This window comes from Pogona vitticeps, chromosome 1, assembly GCF_051106095.1.
Source record: "Pogona vitticeps strain Pit_001003342236 chromosome 1, PviZW2.1, whole genome shotgun sequence".
NCBI classification, from domain to species: Eukaryota; Metazoa; Chordata; class Lepidosauria; order Squamata; family Agamidae; genus Pogona; species Pogona vitticeps.
This window is the reverse complement of record NC_135783.1, coordinates 164,425,023-164,452,900: the sequence shown is the minus strand read 5'-3', so window position 1 is coordinate 164,452,900 and position 27,878 is coordinate 164,425,023. Positions and strand designations below refer to the sequence as shown.

At 43.2% G+C, this 27,878-nt stretch overlaps 1 protein-coding gene across 11 annotated transcripts in view; it reads right to left on the bottom strand.

The window, feature by feature from the left end:
* Window positions 1-27,878, bottom strand: part of RUNX2 (RUNX family transcription factor 2) — a 324,192-nt gene that overhangs the window by 229,297 nt on the left and 67,017 nt on the right. The gene's annotated exons all lie outside the window — the stretch shown is intronic.

Here is a 27,878-nt window from a genome sequence, read left to right as displayed (position 1 = left end):
TCATGGATAAGGGGGTCCTACTGTACTACAGTTCTGCAAATCTCAGTAGTTTCCTCTTATTTCTTAATGGCCCTGCTTTGGGCCCACCTCTGCTGGTACTCAGCACTTGCACTTGCTGTTAGAGATAGTAATAGACAATTGGTCATCCAAGACCTTAAAAGGGCCACAAAACCTTTTTGTCAGTCTCCCAGCACACTCCCAAACTAAAGTGCATGTGCTGTATAGGCACTAACTCCTGTCTGCTAAGTTCTCCATGTGAACTACGTTGCTAGCATTGAAGTACAAGCAATTTCTTTTTATGATATTTTGTATTAATCTTTGAAGAGAACCTTAGATTCTTTAAAGAACAGGACTGTGTGTCCCTCACACTCACTATACTCAACTGCAGCTCTCCCAATCATGCTTCCATCTCTTGTCAATGGGCTCAGCCATCCAGCAGAAGAGGTGCTTGACATCTGAATATCTGTACACAATTCAGGACATGTAGCCTTATTTGCAAGATCCAGGAAACTCTGCTGGTTCATACAATAGGTTCATCTAATCTAACATCTTGCTTTATGCATGGCATCAGAACTTCTCTGTGAATCCTAGCATGTGGTATTCAGAGCTATATTGTCTTTGAGATGGTGATTCCATAGGGCTATCAACTATTGATACCTAATGCCACTCACAGACCCAAAATTGCTGAATTTGTCTAAATATATCTGGGAAGCCTTCTAAGCTGTTACCTATCACATCTTGTGGCACTAAATTCCAAATGGTGTGCTTGCCCTGAATCTTTTATACAGTACTTCAATTTCACAAGATGACTGTGACTTTTAGTATTTTGAGAAAACCTTCACTTTATCCAGTCTTTCTGCCTCATATAATCTTATGAGCTTCCATTATGTCTGGTTATTGCACACTCTCTCCAGCTCATTTTGCATTGGCTCAGGAAAACAAACAAACACAAGCAAGATGAAAACCTTATCTTCTTTCTTAGCCCCCTGAAATTCCCTCAGTCCCTTTCCTATTGCCACCTATTAGCTGATTCATCCCTAAAATCATCCTGTTCATTTCCCTTAAAACAAACAAAAACAGGAAGGTAGAGGATTTTTTTTCCCCACCAGTTCTGAATGGTGCAGCATAACATCACATTAGGTTGAAACCCCTATGTTATGGGGTCCCTCAGAGTTCAATCACCTCTCCTATGCTGTTTTAACATCTATGTAAAGCTGCTGGGAGAGGTCATCTGGATATCTGGAGTACATTGTCATCAATATGCTTACAATACACAGCTGTATTTCTCATTCACTATGTCTACAGCGGATGCCATTCAGCTTCTGGAACACCACCCATGCTCGATGGACTGGACAAGGGCAAACAAGTTGAAATTGAACCCTGACAGATTAGGGAATAATTTACCTAGTCCAGATGAGGTTACACTTACACTCCCTCTAAAAGACCAGGTTCGCAATCTGGGCATTATTCTGGATCCAGCATAGTCCCTTGGACACCAAATTGCAGAAGTGACCAAGACCGCCTTCTTTCATCTGAGCCTACCATGTCAGATTTAATGTGTTAGTTATGACTTATAAAGCTCTCAACAGTTTGGGACCTTGTTACCCATCGGAGCATCACTCCCCAAAGGAGATATTTGAGCAAGCATCTGCCCACTCTTCTCCGGCTGACTTACTGAGAGTGACTACCTTGAATCAAATACTGTAAGGAAAAATAATACTAGGAACTGGGCTTTTTTATTAGTGGCATGAATAAACTTCCACCAGAAACTAGGCAAGCCCCCTCCATATAGATCTTTAGAAAATTAGTACAGAAAAATTAGTAAAGATATTTAAGGAGGTATTTGGCAACATCCTAGGCTAATTTTTGAGACCACATGCGACTGTTGCTATTGATTATTTTTATTATACTACTGGATATTTTGTTTATTATGTTATGCTTTATGTAATTTGGTTCATTTAAGCTACCGGCTGTCAATCTTAGGTCACCTTTTCTGTTTTAGTTTGTGGTATCATGTACTTTGCTTTTTTATTATTATTTTAGAAGTTACATGTTTTGCTTAGATATGTAAACTGCTGAGAATAGTGTTTTACTAAACTGGGCAGTCTAAAATCTCAATAAACAAACAAACAAATAAAGCAAGTTGCTGTTCCAGCTTTGGAAAACTCAGTTTTCTAAGGGGTCGTACTGCCAAAGCAGCCTACCCATCATCACAGCCAGTGTCAACAACAGAAGAAGAATTTTGGCTCAGACTTGAGCCAACCATCACAATTCAAAAATATAGACCACTAAATGGTCCCCACCAACTTCAGCTTTCCCTGAAAGGGAAAGAGAGGGTGATGCATCCCAATGATCACTTTACTTGTTCCTTCCATCCCCTTTTCCAGTTCCATTACATCCTTTTTTAGATGAAACAACCACAATTGTACACATAGTTTTGTCAATGCCAATATATCATACAAGGATTTTCACATTCATCAGAATGGAAATTTCAAGGTGACAGAAGTATGTGGCTAATTTGTTGGTAAAATCCTAGCTGGACCACATTTGAGACTTTGCACTATTTGAAAAGTTGACTTGCAAACTTAAAAAACTGAGAGGGCTTGCAAAAGAAAGACAGGGACCTAGGCAACTAGCTCTCATTTGTTTGGCCTACAACTTCATTCCACGTTTCCCCACCCTGCCTTGGACAATTAGAATTCCAGAAAGAACTACAGTGGGGTCTCTACTTAAGAACATCCCTACTTAAGAACAATCCAACTTAAGAACAGCTCCATTTGCTAAATTTTGCTTCTACTTGAGAACAGAAATCCAAGATAAGAACAGGAAAAAAATCCTCTCCTGCTCTTTTTTAAACCTTAGGTCATCTTAAGTTAAAAAAAAATTCTCCCCCTAGTGGTAGAGTACGTATTAACCAGCTTTGCATTAGTTCCTATGGGAACTAATGCTTCAATGTACGAACGCACCTCTACATAACAAAAAAACAGCCAGAACGGATTAACTGGTTTTCAGTCCATTCCTATGGGAAATTTTGCTTCAACTTAAGAACGTTTCAACTTAAGAACACCATTCCAAAACAGATTAAGTTCTTAAGTAGAGGTTCCACTGTAGTTTCTATGGACGGAAAAGAGCAGATACGGATTAAATGGTTTTCAATGCATTCCTATGGGAAATGCAGATTCAACATAAGAACTTTTCAACTTGAGAACCACCTTCCAATACGGATTAAGTTCTTAAGTAGAGACCCCACTTGTATGGCAATATGATGCCGGTCAGAAATGGACACTTAAGTACGGACTAAAGATGGCACAGACCAAACTATGAACCACCACCCCTCCCCAAACCAGGTTGGTTTGTAGTTTGGTCTGCGAACGCTATTTTACCAAAATGAAACGCCAACCTTTTTTTCACTTGGCACTTCCGTCTGTTTTGACAGAACAGATCCCCCCCCACTTCCTTCTGCCCCATTGTCTCCCTACCTGCTTCTGCTGCTGTGACCTCTTCCTCCTCCTCCTCCTCCTCCTCCTCCTCCTCCACTGCAATCTTCAGACACAGCTGCCTGGCTTGCCTTTCAGGAGCCTGGCCTGATGTACCTGAGCATGCTCTCAGCAGCTGGACATGGCGGCAGATGAGGAGGGAGAGGAGGATGTGGAAGGACCAGGTAGAGAGGCAATGGGAGCAGCAGGAAGGGGGCAGGCAGGAAGCAGAGGGAGTGGAAGCATTAAGTTCCCTTCCCACTTCAAAGCAGAAAAACAAACTATGAACAAGTTCATTTTTCTAGGGTGGTTATTGAGTAGCCATGAACCATCCCAAGTCATTGTTTTTCTGGTTTGTGCCCACCTTGAGTTAGGACTCCTGAGCAACAAATGTCCCTTTTTTTTCTTTCCCTGCTCCTTATAGACCACAGCTTCATCTCTGTATGGTTAGCTGTTGATTTTTTTTTTTGACTGCTTGTGATTTTTGTCTTACCTCTTCCCTTTCCCCCTCATTGCCCCTTTGAAAGCAGCTAGAAAAGAACCGAGGAGAGGGACTCTCGAGCCAGGAACCCCTAGCAGTGCTTCCCCTGAGTGAGAAGAAAGGTATGGAAGCAAGAGAAGTTAGCTGTTGTTCTTCCCTTTTCTCTCTGTTTCTCTCCTCTTTTCCAGCTATCACAAGAGGAAAGCCTGGACACACAATGCTACCTACTGGGAACATGTTGGCTTCTGGCTCTTCAGAAGGCTTGCTGTCCTCTTCTGGACAGTGCAGAAAAGATTTTTCAAACAGTTATGGAGTTCTGCAAAATTAATATATTGAGCATCTTTATTCTAGTGATTTTATCTGGTCTCCAAAGCAAATAGAACAGCAAATAATCAAGATTTTATTTTTCCTCCTTTAAAAGAAACAGGAGGAAAATACACAGAACAAAAAGAAGTGGCTGCTCTAAAAGTTAAACATAGTAAGTAGTCAGAATTTAGAATTAGGTTGATATAATAATGATGATTCCTCAGACCCCTGTATGAGCAAAAATGTACAGCAGATCTATGTTTCCTGGCTGCTTTTCTATACGGAGTTCCTTTAGCAGCTATATTGCACATCACTGAAGTTACATCTATGCCTTAAATGCATTCCGTGTTCTCAAACCTCACATCCTAATGCAGCTTGACTTATACTGCGTCAATCTCTCTTTGCACCACAGCAAAAATCTGTACCAAAAACAATGCTGAGAATTTATAGTTATGCATTTCTCTATTGGTTTACAAATAAATATTTTTAAAGATGACCTGTGAGGGTGGCAGCCAAGGAGGGAAAAAAACATTCCAATGAGGATGAAAACCACACTCACAAACCCTGGGGCAGCTTTAGTTTTTTTTTAGCAAAGGATAATACTGCTGTGTAATACACATGCTAAACACATGGTTCAAACCTAATTTGGCAACAGTTATAGGACCACAAAGGTGTAACTTTCAGTAGCAAACCTACTGGATTATCATACTACAAGTTTAAAAAGCTGCATGGTGCAATGAAGACAAGCCTAGGTTACATTTTTATCAGGCAAATACTGCAGATGGTAGATTCATAATGGCTTAAACAGAGTTCACCTCAAATGAGGAAGACATTTTATAAAACACAATTGAAGAAATACCATTAATCCAATAGTATGGAGGCTCTTTTTTTCATCTTAAGTGTCCAATAGGTAACCAGTCAATCTAAATGAAATGTGCAAAAGTAGAAACATCTTCTGGTATATTAGAAATTAAAACTTTTTGCAGACATTCTACAAAAATTCCAGTCTACTTTCATCACCAGTGTGATCTGATTACTCCTCTATCACACCACCTAGCAAAGATACTCCACGGAGTGTTTCTGTTTTCTTTTAAAAGAATTAGGAGTACCCAGAACTTGCAGTGTAGTTACATGTATTTCTCAGTTTCTAGGTTGCTTTCTGTTTCAGATTATGTGTATTAAGCCACAACAAAACATGCTCTGAGTAAACACAGGCAGGATCAGTCTACATAGTCCACCTATACAGGCATTACTCAAGTCATCAGCTTCCTTCATATGGAATGTGAGACATTGGGAAAGGGGAACCTTCTTCGTGTGTAGGCTTTACACATGTGCCCTGATTTTACACACAGGCAAGAACCCTAGTTTTCCACATGAACTACCCCATTTTTCTTTTGATGGATTGTGCTCTTGGACTACAGAAGATCTATAGAGACGCAGACTTCAGGTAATTGCAACAACTTGTTATGGTGCCACTGAGTTATTTTATTTTTTGCTAGATCAGGGTCAGGCAATTCATCTTCCTGTTCTAAATTTAAGGCAATACATCATATCAGTAGGATTAAGCTCCAAAGCAACCATGCAGCTTGATTCTGAAGGGTAAATGAGAGTATCATAAATCAACTGCAAAGAACAACAATTAAGTTAGAACCTCCCTAACAGTTTTTAAAATAAGCCAGGAAAAAGGGCAGCTACTGTTTACTAAACCCATATTAATATATATATATGTTTATTTGTAACAAGCTCCTGCTCTCCTTGTTGGCTTCCTTGCACAACTCTAGCCACACCGTACAATTCAAGCCTGTTTTTATTTTAAAGGCAACAAAACACAGCCAAACTGTTTTTATCCCAGAAAACGGAAATCTTGGAGTCCTTCCAGTCTGTTGGGCAGACATAATTATGAGAAAAAGTATATAATCTACCCATGAGACATAATTACATAATTAAGCCTTAGGCGCTGTGTAAGAAGAGTGCTTAGAATTCTCCAAACAAGGTGCTGCACAGTCTTCATAACTTTTACTGATTTAATACAATGAGTAGAAAAATGCTTGTTTTTCAGTAGCTCACGGCACTATTAGTTTCTCAACCATTCTGGTAACACAGACATTTTAGGAGGAAAGGCATCTGGTAGGAAGGGAATTCCAGTCAAAGCAAGGGTGCACTGACAAAATATCTCACACACTTTTACCAGGGAAGAGGAAAATCAGAGAACTTGCTCCTTGTTTTAGAGGCCCAATTTTATGCCAGCGCTCATGGAAAAATTTTCTCCCAGCTTTCACTGCTGCTGCAATTCCTTACAGTCACAGTAAGAAAGCCTGAACAGCAATGGTGAGAGCTTCTTCTACATAGACTCTTTCTTCTTCATGACACTTGGTGTAGTAAATCGCACTGTTGTAAGCCCATTGAATCAATGGAGATTTGGTGAGTCGACTTCTCTGCAAGTTCCATGGACTCAAATGGGCTTATGTTAATTGCAACTTATTTGAGCATAGTAAGTCTTAATTAAAGTAGGCCCATTTCAAAAAAAAGGAAGAGTTGAGTTACTAAATCATCACTGATTCAATGGGCCTATCTAGTGCAGTTTACAATGCTAAACAACAGGATTTTGGCCATAAACTGTTGGGTTTGGGATCTACCATGTTGATCTATACACAGAATCTACTTGGATCTGTGTTTAAACCAGAGGGCCTTCTCTTTAGCCTACTGGTACTAAAATCCTGATCCTGAAACAAAGCAGGCTGGCAATGCTACTCGCCTTCACATAGTTCATTTTGCCAAGCTTTACATCGTATATGGTTCAAACAGTAATCTTAAACACTATTTAAACAGAATTAAATTAAAACCACCATTTAAAGTAATTATAAAGTCCAGCTTACTGGAGAAATTGTGCCAGTTACATACCTTACAACTCTGTTCCCTAACCACAACAGTTCATTGCTTCTCTGCTCCTTGGCACTCTTGATTTGCTTGCTTTGGCTTTCTTTGCCACACTCTCTTTTGCCCCCTGGCACTCTCTGCTTTGCTGTAACCACCTCCCAACCCAGGCAGCTGCTCCCACAGAAGGGGCTTGCTGTCACCCCAGGTTTGATCTGCCTAGTAGTGGACAAATATGAGTCAAACACCATCTAAAATCTCCCATAATGCTCTGGAGTGCTGCTAGATGGACACTGCAAGAAATTCGACAGGCAGATTGCAGCCTCTAGCTGCAAGTTGCAGCAATTTAATCTGCTGCTGCTGTTGGCACGCCTGGTGATGGTAAGGATGTCAAGGGGGTTCTGCTGATGTTAGGGAATCAACCAGATAGCCTTTTGGAAATAAGGGCTGGAAAAAGAAGAGGAGAAGAATGAAAAGTGAGAGGGTTACAGTAAGGAAGTGATGCTACTCCTTCCACTGCAGGCCCTGGACTTTTGAATTACCCTTGCTGTCCTGCATACTAAAAGTTTTGGAGACAGATTGCTTTCTGTAAGAGGCAGTGCCTTCTAGTTTTATGCCACGACAACTGTCACTCTCTCTTTAGTGGGAGGTTCACTTGGTCCAGCCTTTGGTTTTGTTCCCTTTCCCCTCTTTTAGGAAGTATTTGGTATGCCCTGCTCTTCATTTATAAACTGTGTTGCTTTAATGGCCTAAATCCTCTTCCCTAGTTATGCTGGCACAGCACAAACAGTGTACTTTCAGAGGTAAATTGTCCCAAATTAAGAAATCACCACAGACATGATCAGTTGCATACTGAGATGTTTGACTTGGCATGAAAGTGATAATGTCTATGATGATTTCTTAAACTGAGTCAATTTACCTCACTCTCTTTGCATACCTGGCTGAAGGCAATTTCACAATTCTTTGATTATGTTTAGAGATGGGGGTATTTGTATACAAATACAAATATCCCTGTGCAGCTGGACTTATTGTCCACTTATGCATCCGCCGGCGGCAGCCTCACTCATCCTTCCAATCACTCCCAAGAGCGCTGCTCTCTTCCCGCTTGACTAGCCACTCCATGCAGAGGGAGGGAGGACGAGTCTCTCTGCATGGCTGCCGAGTGGCCAGACAAGTGGGAAGAGAGTTGTGCTCTGGGAGTGATTGGAAGGAGGAGTGAAGATGCCACCCCAGGGGCCAGACCCTCGTTAAGTCCAGCTGCGCAGGGATATTCATATTCATATACAAATACCCTCCCCTCTAATTATATTATGTGTTTAAATTTATTAATCTGCTAAAAGCACAAGTCCTAGAAAAACAAGTGGGACCGCGGATGTGTGTATGTCTCTCTCACATGCAATTCCATGTTTTTCTCCACTTAATTCCTCTAACATGCTAATTAAAGGCATTTGATTCCGTAAGCCTTCCCACTATCATTTCCATCCTCAGGCAAAGAAATGATGGAAGTTACAAAATAATGTTAAAGATCTACAACCACCTTATTCTGGCTACCAGTTTTTTATTATCATACAATCAATCTACAGAAGGAGGAAACCTAAAAAAATACAAGTAGAAATCGCTGTGGTTTTTTTTTTTTAAAAAAAGTTCTGCATAAATACTGTCAACTGCTTTCTGCAGTGTGTTGCAATACAGAAGAGGGGAGGGAGATAGGCAAGGGAAGGAAAATCTCTTGCTTGAACTGGAAAGCCTCCAACTCCTGGCAGAATGAGACAGTGTTCTTAAGGCTTGCGAAACCTGATATGTTTGAAGAAACGAAGAGAGAAAGAAATGTAAACACAACCATTATAACAGATTTAAGGTTCTTATTTTTAATCTAGTCTAAGACCTCTTCAATTGTATACTGCTTTGGAATCTTCTTGCTTGTCAAACATCAATAAGGTGTGTTTTTAATTCCCCCACCCAAAAAACCCCAAAAAACTATGGCTAAACTGTGGGGCCAAACTAGAGTCTGATCACATAAGGAACAACAGTTAAGTAATAAGGAATTGATAGATGTGTTTGTGTGTTGTGTATCTATTAGCAAGCAGCTTTCTTTAATTAAAAGACCACTGTGTTCCTATCCATGAAAATGGTTTTAAGCAGATTATTTCAACTCTCTTAAACAAGAGATATTTCTAACCACTAATAAATACCACTAATAAAATTCAGATAGCTAAAAGGAGTTGGAAATAAAAAGACACCCTTTCTATCTCTGTAGCTGTACATAAATATGTTACAGACTTGAAGAGAAAATGATCTTTTTAATCAAAATGAACTTGAATTGTCGGGAACTGGGACTTCTGCAGAACAACAACACTTTATCCCCATAATCACACAGGTTAAAGCAGTTGCACAACTTTCTGCAGGCTTTATAGACAGATAATTGCCCTATCCATCCATGTGTAATACATGGTGTCTACTAAGTTAATCCTTGCATTTCTATTGTTTGTAAATACCACAAAAGGGAGAGACACGCACTAAGAACCCTTTCCTTTCATTCCAAGAAGGAATTGATTTGCTCACCAACAGACCTGCAAAAGCCAATATGTTCCAGCTATATGCCAGACAAGAACTATGAATGCCAACTAATATGAACAATAATGAAGTATTGCTACATACAGGGCAGCTAAGATCAGACTAAGAGCCACTGGCTCATACCTCACCCCCAAATTTTGAGGAGCACCACCAACTCTGATCACAATCCAGTATATAAACTCGGTGGGTTTCACTCCCAGGAATACTGGATAAGACTGCAATCTAAATGTAAGTGCTAGGCAGGCAGCAGCCACAGCATGTGAGGTGAAAAGAAGAAAATAAAAAAAAAGAAGCAAAGCAAAATGGAATTTTTTGAAGGACTGAATCCATAGGCCATTTGTTCTCAGTCACAAGTCAGAAGCTAATTAACTCGACTGGATCTCTAGCAAGCTAGAAGAATAAAACATTTTAAGCCATTGGCCCATTGGTATTTTCTATAAAAATCTATAAAAATCTTTTTTAAATCCTTATAAGAACCAGGCATAACTTTCAAAAGGTTCACAGATTCCTGGCAGCTCCATAGTGTTACGTTTGTGGCATCTAATCTTTAATGACAGTTTGATGGATGTCTCTCTTTCTTCCTCCTGAAAGGTATAAGGAATTGGTGGTTTCCCCAGTAAAAACTATGCTTAACAACTTCTTGCTTTTACATTTCCCAAAATCTGGTTAAAAAGCTAGAATACGATGAATGTCCTACGGTCGTGGTAATATATGGGCATCAGAGGGCAGCAGGTATGCCAGCGATTCCTCTTAAAAATTGTTCAGGATAAAATTTACTCTTCTAGAGAAGAAACCCAATAGATCAATGAATGAAGGAGCTTTCACTCTGCCACAAAGCCTCTGATACCTCCCAAGCAAGGTTCCCTTCTAAGGTGTGCGCCTGCACGCGCCTGCACGACCCCCCCCCATGCAGCTGTCCTCCTCTGCGCACTGACAGCGATAGTTGTCAGCCCCTTTGGTTCCGGTCACAACAGAACTCCACGCAAGAGGGGAATCATGCATGAGGGCAAAGTGACACGCACAGGGGGTACAGCTCTGCCCAGCAGGGCTGAAAATTAGAGGGAACCTTGCTCCCAAGTAAGGCCAAGTGTTCATTCTTTTCCTTTAGACATCTTCTTTTCTTATCTTGCCATGCATCACAAATTTGGGTCTGCACTAGAGACAGGGGCATTAGTATATGAATATCCCCCGCACAGCTGGACTTAACAAGGTGCCTGCCCTTGGGGCCAAACCGTCCACCTATGTGTCTGGCAGTGGTGGCCCCTCTCTTCCTTCCAATCACTCCCGAAGCACTGCTCGGCTAGCGACTCAGCAGCACTGCTCGGCTAGCGACTCAGACTCGTCCTCCCTCCCATTCCCAGGAGTGGCTAGCCGAGCGGGAACTCCAGGAGTGATTGGAAGGAAAAGAGGGGCTGCCAGCAGCGGATGCTTAAGTGGGCAGTCTAGTCCCAGGGGGCTGGCCCCTCAAGTCCAGTTGTGCTGGGGCATTCGTATTTGTATACAAATTAGAAATTTGAAATTAGAAAATGTGATTACTGCTTTCCCCGCCACTTCCTAAGCCTGGGGCTTGGGGAAAGCAGGGATCAAAGGGCTGCAGGATCACTTTGCTTGCTGCTTTCCCCACCAATTCCTAAGCCCCATGGGTCTTAGCAAAAGGAGGGCAACAGGGATGAAATGGCTGCAGGATCACTTTGCTCGCTGCTTTCCCTGCCACTTCCTAAGCCCCACAGGAAAGCAGTGAGCAAAGGGCTGCAGGATCCACTTGTCATGAGTGCATCCGAAGACCTGGAACCAGAAGGGTTAACTGAGGCTGAAGAGAATGCTGAGAGATCAGAAACACCTGAACTGCCTCCAGATTCTCCTTCCACATCAGACAAGCTTCGGGCCAGGCTTCAGGAAAGACTTAGGACAAGGAGATCAGAGGATCGCTCGAAGGCTGTCCACAGAAACCTACGTTCATCTAGTCCTGAGTATTAACAGGATAGAAAGCTTTCCAGCAGTTCAAGGAGCTGTTTTACTATAAAACAGCTCCCAGTGAAGCCAGAAATTCTGTGAAAGCAAAGAGTCAAAACCTTGGCTTGTATCCACGCTTCTTGAACCGTGTTCCTAACTCTGAACTCTGACCCTGGACTATGCTGTGTATCGGACTCTGGACTTTGATGCTGGACTTCATTCTGTGAATTGATTTATGGACATTGGCTTTGCATTCTTGGTATTCTTGACCCTGGACTGGTTTATCAGACTTCGGCTGTTGTAACCCCCGGGAACGTGACACCACTCTCCTGCATCCATTGCAGTACAGCCTCCAGGCAGCGCTGAAGGGACGGGATGGCATCCACTGCAGTTGGAGAAAAGGAGATGTAGAGCTGGGTGTCCTCAGCGTACTGGTGACACAAAGCCTACACCCCCTTGTTACATAACAGCACTGATGTTACCTGTCTGTCATGGGTTTGGAGGGAAAGTTCCATCCTATGGGGAGTGGAAGGCGGGACATCAGGAGGAGGGGCTGTACTGTATAAATATGTGATGCCTGTGTGGTGAAGAGGAGATGCTGAGACAGACTGTGAGACACTGGGAGGGACGAAGCAGCAGCTGGGGAAGAAGAAGCTGTTGTGGGAGTCTGTGTGTCTGACAGGGTACTACTGTGTGTCAGAGTACCAACCTGAAAGGTTCAGGGGTCTGTTGGTTAGCCAGAACTGATGGGTTCAGGGTCTGTGCTTTAAGTTAAAGGTTCTAGGTGAACCAAACTGTATGCTTGTGTGTGTGAGAATAAGCCACGTTACTTTATTTTATTCACCTGATTGTTTTATTTACCCTGTTTGTATTTAAAATAAACCTTATTCTTTTATTGTTTAAAAATCCATCCCTGGTCTGTGTGACTTATTATAGGGAATGGTTGGTGGCAGCTTAGTGTAACTGTGTGACATATCCCAGTAGGTCTGGGTTTGTCACATTGATTGGTGTCCAGCGTGTGGGATACGACTGGTCCAGTTGTCCAGCGGTCCAGCAAAGCCTTGGCAGGTGTGCCCAGAGCAAGGGGGGTCTAGTCAGGGACAGTCTGAGGCGCGTAGGTAATCTTCTAGGTGTACCTCACGGGGAGGTGCGCTAGTAGAAGAACGTGCCAACTGGGGAGACTTAGATTAAGGTGCTCTGAGGCAGCCTAGTTTTGGCGGGAAAACGCTGAGGCAAAACTGCGTAGCAACAGCGAGCTGGCTTGCCAGCTGAGAGGCCCAGCAGAGGGGGGTAGGCTCTGACTCGATACTGTTGCAAGTAGTGCTGAAGAACAGCAGCAGTCTCTAGGGAGAGCTGGTTCTGAGGCAAGAAGGAAAAAAAGTGGTCGTTTTATTTTGAGGCTTGACTTTTTAAAGCAGCCTGTTCTGAGGGGGGGTATGCCCTTGACTCGAAGCCAAGTAGCAGACATGAGTGAAGTGAAAGACCCCCAGATTGACCAAGGTTCTGAGGATGAATTTGGCTCAGTGCAAGGTGACAGCACAGGAGAGCAGAACCCAGAACTTAGAAAATTGATCCTAGCCCAACAGCATGAACTGAGGGTGAGGGAAATGGAGGAAAGATTAGAGAGAGAGAAAATGGCATTTGAATTAGAGCGAGAGAGAGAGAGAATGGAGAGGGAAGAAAGAATGGAGAGAGAGAAAATTGCTCTGGAAAAAGAAAGGATGGCGTATGAGTTAAGAAAACTGGAAATGATGAACCAGAACAATAATAATAATAGGGATTCTGAGGGAGGCCAACTGTCTAAGGCTGACCTGAAGAAATTCCCTGTGTACCACAAGGGAGATTGTCCTGAGGTGTTCTTTTCCTTAGTGGAAAGAGCGTTTGTGGACTTCTCAGTGAGGGAAACTGAGAAGATGACCATCATGCGGTCTTTAATCAGTGGTAGCCTGGCTGAGGTTTATGCCGAGATGCCTGAGGAATTGATGAAAGATTTTGCAGAGTTTAAAAAACTGGTGTTTGCAAGACATGGGATAAATGCAGAGCAGCTGAGACAAAGATTCAGGTCCCTTACCAAGAAGCCAGAACAGACTTTTACCCAAGTGGGGGCCCAATTGGTGAGGCTGCTTGAGAAATGGCTATCGCAGGAGGGAATAGAGACCTATGAGCAGCTTAAAGACTTGATAGCCCTGGAACAGTTCTATTCAGTCCTGCAGGGGGAATTGAAATTCCAGGTGAGGGAAAGGAAACCGAAATCTGTGGCAGCAGCCGCTGAGATCGCAGATTTTATTTCCCAAATAAGAAAGCCCTTGGGTGAGGGGAAATCTGTAGGTAAACCCAAAGAAACCTACAGCAAGTACTCTCAGGGACCAGGGAAAAGCCAGCAAGGGGGAGGGGCCCATGGTGAAGGGAAGCCCTCAGACATGAAACCAAGACCTCAGATTTTGGAGGGAAAACCAAAACAAGATGAGAGAGAATCAAAATATACCAGAAAATGCTATTTCTGTCAGGGAAAGGGTCATCTAATCTCAGAGTGTGAGAAATTAAAGCAGCTAAAAGGAATGGTGCCTCAGAATTCTAGTGGGACCAAGCCAAAAGCTGTGTTCTGTGTCCAGAAAGAGCAAAGCTCATTGTCACAGAGGGAGCCTGTTGCCATGACTACTCAGTCTGGAACAGCTACCTCTGCTGATCAGGCTGAGGAAAATGGTCCTCTTGGGGAGGTAAAGCGCTGCTTGCTGGTAAAAACAGATTCTCAGTTGTTTGAGACAGCCGGGGTGGACGTAGGAATACTTGACCGTCAGTATAGGGGGCTGCGGGACACTTGTTCCCAAGTAACCCTATGCCATCCAGATATCATCCCTAGGGAGTTTATAATCCCAAATGAGAGCATAAAGGTAGCAGGGATTGAGGGGCAGATAATCTCTCTGCCAGTAGCAGAGGTACCTGTCAACTTTCAAGGCTGGAGGGGAGATTGGCGGATAGCGATTTCATCGACTCTGCCAGCAGCCGTGCTCGTGGGAAATGACCTGGCTGAACATGTGAAACGGGTGCTAGTGATTACACGCTCACAAGCCACCACAGGGACAGTTCAGGGGGGTAATGATGAGCCAGAGACGGAAGCAGGTGGGGGAAGTTCAGAAGCTGTGGTGGAAACCTTAACCACAGACAGCAGATTTGGACAGGAGCAAAAGGCAGACGCCACTCTCCAAAAGTGTTTTGAACAGGTGACTGACGCCCAGCTAACACCTGAAACCCCAGTGAGATTTCTGGAGAAAAAGGGGATTTTATATAGAGAAACCCTGAGGAACATCTCAAAAGGGGGAGATGGGATCAGAAGTCAACTGGTGGTACCTGAAAAGTATCGCCCCATGATCTTACAAAGGGGGCACTCTGACATGTTTGCTGCACACTTAGGGGTCAACAAAACACAGCAGAGAATCACACAGAATTTCTACTGGCCTGACATAGGGAAGCAGATCAGGGAGTTCTGTAAACAATGCGATGTGTGTCAAAGGCAGGGGAATAACCGCGACAGGACCAAAGCAAAGTTGTGCCCTTTGCCTGTGATTGACACTCCGTTTAAATGCATAGGGGTGGATATTGTGGGACCTTTGCCCAAGGCCACAAAGAGGGGGAACAGGTTCATCCTAACAATTGTGGACCATGCCACAAGGTATCCTGAAGCCATACCCCTGACTAACATTGAAACTAACACAGTGGCCGATGCTTTGGTGGGGTATATGTCCAGGATGGGATTTGCCTCAGAGATAATCACAGATTTGGGCGCATCGTTCACATCAAAGCTCATGAAACGCTTATGGCAGATCTGTGGAATAAAGCACAAGGAAACCACTGCTTATCATCCTGAAAGCAATGGGTTAACTGAGAAGTTCAATGGGACTCTAATGCGCATGATTAGGGCTTACTTGGCAGAGAATCCAAACAATTGGGACCAGAAGCTGCAATCCCTTTTGTTTGCTTATCGATCAGTGCCACAAGCCAGTACCGGGTTTAGTCCATTTGAACTTCTATTTGGGAGACGGGTGAAAGGGCCCCTTGATTTGATCAAACAAAATTGGGAGCAGATCACCCAGGATGACCCACAAGACGTTGTGACTTACATAGACACCTTGATGAATGACCTAAAGCGAAATCTAGAGCTGGCAGCAGAAAACCTGCAAGCGCAGAAGGTCAAACAGAAAACATGGTATGACCGCAAAGCTAGAGAGAGGCACTTTGACCCAGGGGAGGAAGTGCTCTGGCTTAGGCCCTGCAGAGAGAATAAACTGCAGCTCAAATGGGCAGGACCATATAGGGTCATTTCCAAGATGTCAGACCTGAACTACCTAATAGAGCAGGAGGAGAACCAAGCAAGGAGGGTGGTTCATGTGAATGCCCTAAAACCCTACTACAGAGGGGAACAGAGGGTTCTATTTGCTATAAAAGCAGCTGAGAGTGAGGAAGCTGAATTACCCTTCTGGGAGGGTAGAGGGGAAGTAAAATACAACCCAGAGGAGGTCAAGATCAGTCCTGCACTCACCCAAGACCAGCAGCAAGAACTAAAAATGCTGCTTAGCAAATATCAACAGGTGTTTTCCAACAAGCCGGGGATAGTGAAGGGAGTGATGCATCGGATCCACACAGGGGATGCACCCCCGCAGGCAGTATCCCCATACCGAGTAACGGGACCCTATAGGGACAAGGTGCGGAAGGAGCTGGACGAGATGCTTAGGGAGAACATAATCGTCCCCTCTTCTAGTCCTTGGTCCTCTCCGATAGTCCTTGTGGACAAGCCTGATGGGAGCATTAGGTTTTGTGTTGATTACAGGAAATTAAACCGTGTAACCACTCCTGATGCCTACCCAATGCCCAGGCTAGACAACCTGATTGAAACCATAGGGGGTTGTCGGTTCATCTCATCATTGGACCTGGTAAAGGGATATTGGCAATTAAGAATTGATCCCAGGGATCAAGAAAAGACTGCCTTTTGCAGCCCTTTTGGTCTCTATGAGTTTCGAGTCCTGAGCTTTGGTCTCAGAAATGCACCAGCCACATTCCAAAGGCTGATGGACCAGACCTTGGCAGGGCTCAGTGACTTTACAGTGGCCTACATTGACGACATAGGGATCTTCAGTAATACCTGGGAAGATCACCTGATACACCTGGAGTTAGTGCTGCAGAGGTTAAGTGCAGCAGGGCTAACAGTAAAGGCCAGCAAGTGTCAGCTGGGTAGCCCAGAAATAAAATACTTAGGTCACATGGTAGGGGGAGGAATGATAAAACCCCTGGAGGCCAAAATAGAAGCTGTTCGAGATTGGCCTAGACCCACCACCAAGAAAAAAGTCAAATCATTTCTTGGGTTGGTGGGCTACTACAGAAAGTTCATCCCGAGGTTTAGCGAGTTTGCGGCTCCGCTGACCGATCTGACGAGGAAGAAGGCTGATGACCGCATCCCGTGGACCAGCGACTGTGAGGCGGCGTTCCAGAGGTTGAAGGAGGCGTTAATCAACTATCCTGTCCTGCGTGCTCCAGACTTCGACCGGGAGTTCATCATCTACACCGATGCGTCTAACAGCGGGGTAGGAGCAGTTCTGTGCCAAGAGGATGAGAATGGTGACCAGCATCCAGTGTCCTACCTGAGTAGGAAACTTCAAAAAGGTGAGAGACATTTGGCAACCGTGGAGAAGGAGTGTTTGGCCATAGTCTACGCGATCCAGAAGGCCAAGCCTTACATCTGGGGAAGACATTTTATTCTGTGCACTGACCATTCACCATTGCAATGGTTAAAGACAATGAAAACCCACAATAGCAAACTTATGAGGTGGGCTTTGAACTTACAGGACTATGACTTTGAAGTGAAGGTGGTCAGAGGGTCAGTGAACTGTGTTGCTGACGCCTTATCAAGAAGACCTGAAGACTGAAGACGGCGAAAGAACATGGACTATATGTATATAATGAAAACAAAAAGTTAAAATGTACCTGGTTTTAAATTGGTTTGTATTAATAAAGGTAAAATTGAGGTACTGTATATGGTAAAATGTTTAAATGCATATTTGCTATGGTTAACTTTGTATGTAAGTATTATATGGTATGTATAAATGTTGTTGTGTATTTTATGCAGGTTGTTTTTTTGGTGAAAAGCACTTTTAGCTTTCCCCCTACAAAACAACTTTTAAAGAGGGGAGGTGTTACATAACAGCACTGATGTTACCTGTCTGTCATGGGTTTGGAGGGAAAGTTCCATCCTATGGGGAGTGGAAGGCGGGACATCAGGAGGAGGGGCTGTACTGTATAAATATGTGATGCCTGTGTGGTGAAGAGGAGATGCTGAGACAGACTGTGAGACACTGGGAGGGACGAAGCAGCAGCTGGGGAAGAAGAAGCTGTTGTGGGAGTCTGTGTGTCTGACAGGGTACTACTGTGTGTCAGAGTACCAACCTGAAAGGTTCAGGGGTCTGTTGGTTAGCCAGAACTGATGGGTTCAGGGTCTGTGCTTTAAGTTAAAGGTTCTAGGTGAACCAAACTGTATGCTTGTGTGTGTGAGAATAAGCCACGTTACTTTATTTTATTCACCTGATTGTTTTATTTACCCTGTTTGTATTTAAAATAAACCTTATTCTTTTATTGTTTAAAAATCCATCCCTGGTCTGTGTGACTTATTATAGGGAATGGTTGGTGGCAGCTTAGTGTAACTGTGTGACATATCCCAGTAGGTCTGGGTTTGTCACACCCCTGATGACCCCACCCAGCAGCCTTATATAGATATTAAACAGCATTGGGGAGATAATCAAACCTTGCGGAACCCCACAAATGAGACTCCACGGGGCCAATATACTCTCCCCAAGCTGAACTCTATGAGGATGGTCCTCCAAGAAGGATTGGAGCCAGGCAAGTGCCAGACCACCAATTTCCAACTTGGAGAGCCTCCCCAGGAGGATACCATGGTTGACGGTATTGAAGGCGGCTGAGATATCGAGGAGGACCAAGCGAGACATTTTGCCCCTGTCTGCCTCCTGCAAGCAAAGGGCTGCAGGATCACTTTGCTTGCTGCTTTCCCCCTCCTTTTGCTAAGCCCCGTGGGGCTCAGGAAGTGCTGGGGAAAGCAGCGAGCAAAGTGATCCTGCAGCCCCTTGATAGCTGCTTTCCCCCTCCTTTTGCTAAGCTCTGTGGGGCTTAGCAAGTGGAGGGGGAAAGCAGTGATCAAATCACAGCAGGATCGTTTTGATCCATTCCCCCCCTCCGCTTGTTTTTGTTCTCTCCTCAACTTACTTCCATAGATGGCCCTCAATTTTTAGTCTAAAGATTTTAGACAAAAGTATTGTCTGATACACAGAAAAATACAGTACTTGCTACTTGTCCATACTCTTCCTTTGTGGGCTCCCCTTCCTTCCACTTCCTATATGTGGCCATTTTTGTTTTCAGGTCCTCTCTGAGCTTTTTATGAAGCCACATTGGCCTTTTTTGTGGTCTCCCACATTTTTTTCTTGTTGGACTTGTTTGTAGTTGTGTATTTAGAATTTCCTTTTTTAGATCCTCCCACCCTTCTTGGACTCCTTTTTTGTTAGGATCTTCTGCCATGGGACCTTATTTATCCTTGTTCTGGGTTTATTAAAATTGACTTCTTAAACATCCATCATATATGTGTGGCTACACTCTGCTTTGGTTTCCTTTGAAATCAAGAATTCTAGTAGAACACAGTCATTATTGTCCCGAGTTCCCTTTACTGCCACTTCCTCCACCAAGTCTTCTCTACTGGTTTAATCAAGTTAAGGATAGCTAGCCCTCTAGTTTCTTTCTCCACTTTTTAAGGAGAAAATTATCAGCCACACAAGCCAGGAATTTCTTGGAAGGATCGTACTTAGCAGAATTTGCCTCCCAAAAGATAACAGGATTAGTGAATTCTCCCATCACTACTACACTGTGTCTCTTTGAAATCCTTCCTCCCTTCTCTGGTCCCACTTTTGTTGATCCTTTTATGGGATATAAATGTGAGAAATAATAATAATGAGGACCCTGCAATAAGATGATAGAGTGATCTAGCCTAATGTCATATATGTAAGAAATTTAATTTAATAATAATTGGAGGGCAATCAGGGAGAGAAAAGAATGTGAGGTCATGTTTCCCTGTACACCACCTGTAGACATCTTCCTGTATCACAACTAACCAGATGGGGGAAAGCCTCTTTAAATTATTCCAGCTGAAAAACAGAAGCCCGCCCCCTGGCAAAGGAAAAGAAAAGCTGCTTTGGTTGCAAAAGAGGTGGACCAATTTAAATCAGCTTTTATGACATGTGGTTAGTAAAATATACTTCAAATTCACCTCTTTTATAAGCAGAGCAAATCCAACAGTATTTGACCATGTACAGTGGTGCCTCGCTAGACGATGATAATCCATTCCACTGAAATCGCTGTTTAGCGAAATCATTGTCTAGCGAAAAGCATTTCCCTATTGGGATGCATTGAAACCTGTTTAATGCTTTCCAATGGGGAAGAATCGTCGTTGTCTAGCGAAGATTGGCCATAGGAAAGCCACTTGCAAACCACTGATCAGCTGTTTAAATAGTTATCTTGCAAAGCTTAGGTCCCGAAAACAGCTGTTTTGCCAGCACGGAGGGAGCTGTCAAAATAGTTGTCTTTTGAAAATTGGTTTGTGAAGCAGGGACCAAACATTGTCCAGCGAAATTCCCCCATAGGAATCACTGTTTTGCGAATCACTATAGCGATCGCAAAAAGTCAATGTCTAGCGGAAAAACTGTCATGCGGGGTAACTGTCTAGCGAGGCACCACTGTAGTTGCAGCCTTTGATGAGACAAATCTGTACTGATAACTCTTAAATAAAACATACTCTTTTAATAGGGTATGTTTCTGCTAAACAATCATACCTTCCTGGGAGAGAATATTGTATGCCATCCCCAAATGTCACTGTGTTTGGGAGTAGTCTTCTCATGTAAGGTAGCTGCCTCTATTGAGTGGTGATTGCAGGAGTGTGAGAGGCCCTGTGCTTTTAGCTGCATATGCTTGGCAGCAGTGATGGCGGAAGACAATTACACCCTATGGGCCTGTAGCTGCTAACTGACCAGGCCTACATCCCCAAGCCCCGCTTGTCCCAGCTCCTGCCAACCTAGCAGTTCAAAAGCATGTAAATGCGAGTAGATAAATTGGTACCACCTCGGTGGAAGGTAACGACATTCCACGTCTAGTTGCGCTGGCGATGTGATCATGGAAACTGTCTATGGACAAATGCCTTGGAGATGGGGATGAGCACCACGCCCTAGAATCAGACACGACTGGACTAAATGTCAAGGGGAACCTTCATTTTTACTATACTAAACTATACTACCCTTGCAGATGCAGGTGTCTTGAAGAATTTTGAATGTTCATGGGCCAATATAAGGTAAGCAGAGTCAGCCCAGTTCTGTGCCAGTTGCAGTCACCAGACCGTCTTCAAAGGCTGCCCCACGTATAGCACATTGCAGTAGTCCAGTCTGGTTGTTACCAGTGCATGTGTGACTGTTCAGAGGCGCTGCTCATCCAAGTAAGGGCGAAGTTGATATATTTTCCACAGCTGTAAGAAGGCACCCCTGGATACCTAGTCCACCTGGGCTTCCAAGTTCAGACCTGGGTCAAGGAGCAATCCCAAGCTGCGGACCCTGTCCTTGAGGGGGAGTGTAGCTCCATCTAAGGCAGGGAAATGGCTCTTTAACTTATCTGGTAGAACACCTACCAGAATGTCACGTTCCTAGGGGTTTCAGAAGGCAAAAGTCCAACAAGCCAATCCAATATATGTCCAGAAGATACAAACAGATGCCAAACTGCCAAAGCTAAAAACACAAACTGTTGTCAGAAGCCAGAGTCCAAAACCAAGGGTCAAGAAAGCAAGGTCCAAGATAAGCAGGAGCGTGGATGCAAGCCAGAGTATTGACTTGTTGCTTCCATAAGCTTCCAAGCCTTCTCGGTGCAGATTATATAGCAAGAGCAGTCATCAAACTCCTGGAAGCCTTTCATCCTGTTAAAATTCATGACTGGTTGACCTGATGTTCCTGTGGGAAACATTCATGCGAGCCTCAGACCTTTGTGTCATGAGTCTTTGCCGAAGCTTAGCCCTCACTCTGGCTAGTTGGGGGGGGAGAATCTGGTGATGATTCAGCTGTCTGTGCTTCTAATTGCCCAGCATTTTCCTCAGCTGTAATTAACCGATCAGATTCCAGATCTTCCTCAGCTGAACTCATGACACAGAAGCCCTTCCGACTTGAGCCTCAGTTTATTGACCCTCATCCAGTCTATTATCGAGTCCAGGCATGAGCTCAAAACGGCAACTGCCACACCTGGATTGGTAGAGAATGAAAGGTAGAGTTGGGTATTGTCAGCATATTGCTGACACCTCCGCCCAAACCTCCTAACGACCTCCCCCAGCAGTTTCATGTAGACACTGAATAACATGGGGGCAGTATAGAGTCCTGAGGAACCCTATGATACAACAGCCATGGATCAGAGCTACTGTCCCCCAGCACCAGCTTCTGGAACTGATTAGCCAGGTAGGAGCGGAACCATCATAAAATGGTGCCTCCCATCCCAGCCAATCTGTCCAGAAGGACACCATGGCTGAAGGTGTCGAAAGCCGCTGAGAGGTCCAGGAGAACCAACAGGGTCACACTCCCCCGTCTCTCTCCCAGCAAAGGTTGTCAAACAAGGCGACCAAGGCAGTCTCCATCCTATAACCCGGCCTGAAACATGATTGAAATTGATTTAGATAATCCGTTTCATCCAGGAGAGCGTGGAGCTGCTCAGCCACCACACGTTCCAACACCTTGCCCAGAAAAGGGAGGTTCGCCACTGGTTGGTAGTTGATCACTAGACCTGGGTCCAGATTAGGCTTTTTTAGGAGTGGGTGAATCACTGCCTCCTTTAATGGGGTGGGGACCACTCCCTCTCTTAATGAGGAGTTGATGACTTCCAGGATCCAGGTGTGAACCCCCCTGGCAGAACATGGCAGCTAGATTAGTGAGGGGAGTTAATAAATGCCAACATATCTCTCTGATCCTGGCTGCCTTATACTGGTTGCCCATCAATTTCTGCATCAGATTCTGTATCACTTTTAGATGGTTTGGGACCTCAAAACATGGCGGAACACCTCTGTGACAGGCAGTCTCACTCAGCATTAGCAAAGAGAAGCTGATTGGCCAGGGCAGACCTAATTGCGACTTGCCAGGTGAGTTGAAATAAAGTAAAAAGGAGTCTGAGGACGAGTTAACAGTCAGAGGGGGCTGGAAGGAGACTGATACATAGTTTACCAGCACTATTGCATAGGTTTCCAAAAGATAACTATCTTTCATAATTACATTGTTAAGAAAGAACTTGTTATAATTAGAAAGTCGGTTCTTTAAAACTCAAGAAACGGAATAACTAAGAACTGTGCCATGCAAACATTATATTTCATAAAATAAAATACAATATTGTTTCTTTCAGAATTGAATCAGATTGGCTCTTTTGTTTTGGGCAGAAGAAAATAGCTCAGGAACGGGACCCAGAGAGTTGGAAAAGTGATTACCCAAGTGGGCTGGTCATATATTTTGCTAGCAGCAATGGGGTAAAAGGATCTAGTAGATGGTGTGTGTTTTTGGTTGTGTGTGTGCTGTTTTTTCTAAAGCTAGGAGAGGTCTCAGAAAAATCCTAGCATGGAGGAGTACAGTCCAAAGATTTAAGAATGATTTTGAAGCTCCTGAAGTGGTCTTGGGCAATCCTGTGAAGTAGGATTTATAGGCCTAGTGGCTGGAAATTCTCAGGAAAGAGTTAAGAATTTATTGTAAAGGGTTGCCCTATAACACCATTATCTGAGGTATAAATTTATGGTATTTGTAGGAGAACCCGTGGAAGCTGTGGGAAAGCAAAGTTAATTAGGCAGTGTTCTCCTGAGGTAAATGTTTGGGTAACATAATGAGATGCTGGAGAAAGAACCTAAGTCTCCAAGGTCAAAAGCCTGAGGTAATAGTGGTAGGAGAATTGCTGATAGGCTGACTGAGCTACTATTAGTACAGTAAACTCCTGAGGTAAAAATTTTGGGTAAAGTAAGAAGTTACTGTGAAAGCTTAGCCTGGACACAGAACCAAGTTTCAGGATCAGTTTGAGTATTTCCTGAGGTAAACGTTTTAAGGTAATAGAAAGGAAATATTTACTCCCACAAGGACAAAAAAGTCTAAAATGGAAACCCAGATTCAGGAAATAGACCAATCTGATGTTGAGAGAATGGATGGGGTTGCACACCAAAATGTCCTGTGGTTAGTGAGAGCCCACAGGATTTAGAAATGTGGGAACTGAAAAGAAATTGGAACAGAGAAAGAAATAAAGTTAAGGTAGCTAGAACAAGAAAAAGAAATTAAATTGAGAAAGAAAGAAATGGAATTTCAAATAAGGATGAGGGAATTGGTAATGAAGCCTTGTCCCCAAATAATACAGTGTTTTCCCCAAAATAAAACAGGGTCAGAAATGCACTGGGGTAATTTTCATGGTTTTTTTTTCATGTACAACAATCTACATGTATTCAAATACAGTCATGTCATCTTCTTCTGGTTGTTGCACAATGCTCACAAAGAGGGGTTTCACTTAACTGGGGCTTATTTTACGAGCATCCTGAAAAATCATACTAGGGCTTATTTTCATGTTAGGTCTTATTTTCAGGGAAACTGGGTAATAAATAATAACACAAATAATTCTCCTCAGATTGACTTAAAGAGATTCACTAGATATTACAAAGAAGATAACGATGAATCTTTCCTCAAAAGCTTTGAGAGAACTTGAATTTTGTACTAAGGCTGGAAACAGAATGGGATACCCTAGATCGCAAATAAGTAGTGGACTAGCAGAAAAGTTTGAGGAAATGAGAGTAGGAGCAGCTCAGGATTATGAATTGTTCAAAACCAGAGTAAAACAAAGGTTTAGTCTAACACAGGGGTCCTCAAACTGTGGCCCGCAGGCCACATCCAGCCTGCTGGCTCCTCCTCCACCTGTCGGAGCTGGGGGATTGCTTTGGTCCATTTCCCCCTCCCTCTGTGCCCCCACCCAGCATAGAGAGAGGGGGAAAGCCTGATGCAAAGCATTACCCACCCCCGTAGCCTTTGCAAAGGCATCGGAACTGGACATTCACTTTCGTGCCTTTCCCCCTCTATGCTTAAACAAGATTAGTGTTCCTTCTATAGACACTGCGCTGTAGGGTGTGTGTAAATGGAAATTTCTCGTAGGAAATTCCCAATCTTAATTATAAGATCTCCTTTCAATATCGGTTGTCTGTGATTAGGCTTTGCCATCAAGAGAAACAACAAAGTTGTTAAATCTGTTGGGGATGTCAACTCAATGGCTGCCATAGAAACGGGAGTGATGCTGTTGCTTCTTAGAATCCCTCCCAGATCAAAATCTTCCTTACAAAAAGCCTGGGCATTGTGGTGGGATTTCTAGGAGTGAATTTGTGAGAGAAACTCAATCAAGAAATTTTCCACATATCTTACACTAATGAAATTGGGGGGGGGGGGGGGGCATTTAGATAAGTTAGCATGTTCCACGAAAGCTCACATTAAGATAGCAGTGAGTGTTTAAGATGCCACAACATTTTCTTATGATGCTGCTGCTTCGGTTTTGTTTTGTGTTTGTTGTTAAAATGCTTGCACAGACTAAGATAGCTACAATTTCGAAAACTACGAATTAGCAAGTTTTTCTTTGTGTAGACTGGAAATAAGCACATTTTCAGCTTGGGTTGGCTCACACTGTTGATACAGAGCTCAGATCTTTACATTTTAAAAATAACCTTGCCTCATTCATTACTTTAGAGTAGTCAAGTTATTGTTATTGGTATAAGTACTCTGACCATTTAGGTAATTTGTTGGGTTGACTGCTTTTAACAAAATCTGGTGTTGTTACCAACGGAGAAGAAAGGAAAATAATTTTTAGAGTGCCATTTAAATACTGGACCTTGGAAATATTTTTAAAAGTCAAAAGACTACCTCCTTTCCCACTTACTAAAAGAACAAAATACAGGCTGAAAATTTTTTATCAAATGTGTCAAAAATGCTTTTAAATGTCCTTCACAAGTAATTTCTGAAAGCAGCTCAGTCATTCATTGCACCTAAGAATAATCATAGAATCACAGAAGCTTCAGTGCTGTTCATTACATTTAAAAATCAGCTTTGTAATTACTGCTCACCACCCTCAAAAATAACTGGTTACAGATAGTGATGTATGGATGTAAATAATTAGTATTTGTTCCATTCCAAGCATCTGAAGCACATGGAATGGGATGAGGATTTGCCTGCAGGACTGTGTGGAAGGAAGGATTTTTAAAAATGGCCATGGTCTGGGGTCAAATTAGACAACTTGCACAAATCAGGAGGTTAAACAATGCTACAGCATGGCCGTTCCCTCACATCTGTATTTGACATTCTGTCTTGCTTTGCTCTGTGTTTACTTATTAGAAGGTAACCATGGCCTTCATTTGCAAGACTGCAGGCCCACTTTGTATTTCTGATGAAACTGGTGGGTGGGAGGAAAAAGCAAGTGGGTTCCAGAGAAGGTGCATGACCAGCAACTAAAAAATGCCATTGTGGCTCAAGAAAGGATGCCTTTAAAAACTTCTTTAGACAGTGTTTCTTATTTACAGTACTTCATTTATTTATGATATTTTTATCCCACCTTTCTCCTTCAAACCCAGGGTGGCTTACATCATTAAGGAGAAAAAAACCCCAATATTTAAAAGCTGAAAAAAGTAAGTATACCAATGCTAAAAAAGAACTAAACAAGTATCATCTTAAAATGATAAATAAAATCAATGTTACATCACATTTCAAACAACAGAGCACAACACTCCACTATAAAACCCCTCTCAGACCACCAGCCATGAAGGGAAAGCCTGCCTGAAGAGAAAGAGCTCTCTTGAGTACCTTCTTAAAGGCTGGGAGGGAGAGGGCCTGGTGAAGTTCTAACGGGAGCCCATTCCCATTAGGATGGTGGCATAACTAAGAGAAACACAAAGAGAACATATTTGAGAAACATCATTTGCTAGTCTTATGGGAACAGGCGAGAGAGTTGAAAAGCTTTGTGGATGGTTCATGTGACATAGAGGAGCCAGTGGCTTGCCTTTCCTCTCTTAGAATCATAGAAAAGTGAAGATGGAATGGGCCTACAAGGCCATCAAGTCCAACCCCCTGCTCAATGCAGGAATACAGTCAAAGCATATCTGCCAGGTGACTATCCAAGTTTTTCTTGAATGCCTCTAGTGTTGGAGTATTCACCAACTCCTAAAGTAACTGGTTCCACGGTTATACTGCTCTAATTAAATATACTGTATGCTGTACTAACAGTTAGAATGTTTTTCCTGATATTCAACCATAATTTGGCTTCCTTTAACTTGAGCCCATTATTGGGTGTCCTGCACTCTGAGATGATCAAGAAAAGATCTTGTCCCTCCTCTGTATGACAGCCCTTCAAATATTTGAAAAGTGCTATCATATCACCCCTCAGTCTTCTTTTCTCGAGGCTAAACATGCCTAATTCTTTCAGTCTTTCCTCATAAGGCTTGGCTTCCAGCCTCCTGTACATCCTTGTTGCCCTCCTCTGATCTTGTTCAAATTTGTCAACATCCTTCTTGAAGTTCAGTGACCAGAATTGGACATAGTTCTCAAGGTGAGGCCCAACCAGTACTGAATAGAGGGGGTCTAGCACCTCGAGGGATTTGGAAACTATACTTCTATTAATGCAGCCTAAAATAGCATTTACCTTTTTTGTAGCCACATCACACTGTTGGCTCATATTTAACTTGCGATCTACAACAATTCCAAGATCCTTCTCACTTGTGGTTTTGCTGAGCCAGGTGTCGTTCCCCCCCCCCCCCGATCTTGCAACTGTGCAATTGGTTTCTTTCTTTTTCTGGGGTGCACTTATCATAGTGCACTTCGCACTTATCTCTGTTGAATTTCATTCTGTTGCTTTTGGCCAGTGCTCCATCCTATCTGAACTCTTATTTAGTAGAAGGTTGATTTATTTAGTATACTAAGTCTTGCTTTTCCGCTTTCAAAAAACAAAGTAGTACCAGAGTTCAAAGATGCTGAATATAAATGGCATTTTGCCTTTTTGACAGATTTAACAGAGCTACTAAACAGTTTCAATGTGCAACTTCAAGGAAAGGGGAAACTCATCTGTGATATGTATTCACATGTGAAAGCATTTGAAGTAAA